Source organism: Aplysia californica, unplaced genomic scaffold (genome assembly GCF_000002075.1).
Source record: "Aplysia californica isolate F4 #8 unplaced genomic scaffold, AplCal3.0 scaffold00124, whole genome shotgun sequence".
In the NCBI taxonomy this organism is placed as follows: domain Eukaryota; kingdom Metazoa; phylum Mollusca; class Gastropoda; order Aplysiida; family Aplysiidae; genus Aplysia; species Aplysia californica.
In genome coordinates this window covers 930,949-933,187 of record NW_004797394.1, presented here as the reverse complement: position 1 = coordinate 933,187, position 2,239 = coordinate 930,949, and the positions used below count along the sequence as shown (strand labels likewise).

Sequence of the window (2,239 nt, the reverse complement as noted above, 5' to 3'; positions counted from 1 at the left end):
CCCACAAACACACACTTTCCCAGTTTTGCCACCTCTATGAGGCTAACATTAAGTAATGCTTACCAACATGTATTTCCTAAGGGGGATATAAAATAATACCTGTCACTACATGGATTGTCTCCGCCGTCCTCTAGTGGGCCATATTATCGTCCAGGTTGACAAACGATGGTTTAGTACAAATGGAATGGCATAATACTGGGGAGGAACGGGGGGTCGTTCTCGTCTCGGTACGATAGGAGTGTATTGCCATAGGCTGACTAAACGCCTTCTTTTTAAATTCACAGCAGTTCCGAGATAAACAGACTTTTGGTCAGCTTAACCATTAAAAAAAGCGTGTTCTTCCAAAATTGAAATTTAATTTATTTAAAAACTAGTTAAAGTTTCACCTAATTCTTTTTTTCACACTAATATGGTAACTGATCAGGCTATCGATTTGGCAAATAAAACATTTGGCGCCCAAAATGGAAAAAGGCGATTTGTCAGCTTACGGCAGAGTGATGTGTCGTGTTTCTGAGTGGGTAAATCGGAAATCTTTTTTAGTGCCACCCCTCAGCTTGAAAAGCTTCAAGAATTTGTTCTTGGCACTGTTTGAGTTGCCCCTGATGTTGCTGTGCTTGGAGTGGTTTGAGATGGCAACCTTTATGTCTGGCCCCTTTATTTCCCGTGCTTTTCTGTTTATCTCTCGTGTTCTTTATCCGGCCTTATGTGTTTGTTGTTGTGTCGATGTGCTTGTTTATACACAAACAACAGCAGACCCCCATTGTTCCTGAACGTTGATAATAGTTACTTTGCAACTGGTGCAGATCTGCAACGGGTGTTTAGAAAGCATATAATTTTAAAGAATAATTATGAAAGTTACACTCAGTTAGATCTGCGTATATTTGCCGGAAGCTTTGTTTTACATTCTCGTGCTCTGAAAACCCTGTGCGTCTCACCAGTGTTGATCTTTTCACGTTAATGATTATAACAATAATAAATAATAATAATAGCATCCGTATAGTGTATACCCCTGCTCGACAGAAAGCTCTATGTGCGTAACACTATAATATAATATAATAATATTATTATTTACCGAGCAGACCATAGAACACCCAGAAGCATTCTTGGAGCCCCGGGTAGCATACAGTGCAAGCAGCTGATTAAGCGCTGAAACACTAACAAACCGACAAGATCATTCACTGTCTATAACAGTGTACCCATTCCCACATGATGACACACGCCCACACGCCTCGCAGGTCTTTGTTAGCTAACTCTTAAAGGACATATGCCCGATCAGCAGCAGACGAAAGACAATGTTGGGACACATTTCAAACCATCATTCACGAATCAGAAACACTATCTTACCTTGCACTTTGCGTAGTATGCATTTTGTTGCCTGCCCTTTTAAGTTTCAGATAAGGGAAGCACTGTTGGAAAATATATGAGGCGTCATAGTGAAATCGTGTGCTCGTCAAAATAATGAAATCAAAGAAACCGACATTTCTCTGGGCATTAGCTAATTTCTTTCAAAAAATTTTTTTGGGCTCAACACCGTTTAACATCATAAAAACACATTCTGTGTGGATTTTACTGGAAAAGGGTTGATCAAGGCACACTAAAAAATGTAAATTTGCAATTTCCAAGGACATCTAAGCTTTGAAATTCACTAAATCTTGCCGGCCATTTTCTCGCTAATTTTACTTCTACACCATGCGACCCCAATCTCTCTCAACGGCAAATATCTCGACTTCTGTTCTAGATACGTGGGTATTTTATTCACCAAAAGCAAGACAAACGAAAAGGCTTTAAGACTGACGATCGAGCGCCTGATTCCACCGTGTTGTGACACAACATGAATAACGAAGACATTATGTTTTTTTTCTAAAATACCCGAAAACCGTGCGACCCCAATGAGTTGAGACGTTTGCCCAGCACGAAGTAATTCAGGGCTCCAGGCATCACCTGTTTAGTTGGCATCACCACACAGCAGGTGATGTTAGGAATAACCCTTGTTGTATGTGGGTTGTTTGGAACGTTTTCGAGGCTTTCCACGCAGTCAACTCTGTCTCTTAGATGAACGGCGATTCAATAAGAGTTTTACGGCACTCGCAACATAATTAAATTAGATCTATATAAGTGCCGAAGATTAGAAATATTGCAAGAACGTTATTATTAATAGATCTATCATGGTTGTTGTTGGTGGTGTTGTTATTATTTTAAAAAATAATAATAATAATAAACATATTTATTATACAAATTA

The 2,239-nt window shown here is 39.3% G+C and overlaps 1 protein-coding gene across 2 annotated transcripts in view; it reads left to right on the top strand.

The window, feature by feature from the left end:
* The window catches only part of LOC101845914, a 210,701-nt gene that overhangs the window by 1,065 nt on the left and 207,397 nt on the right, over positions 1 to 2,239 (top strand). The window lies entirely within an intron of this gene.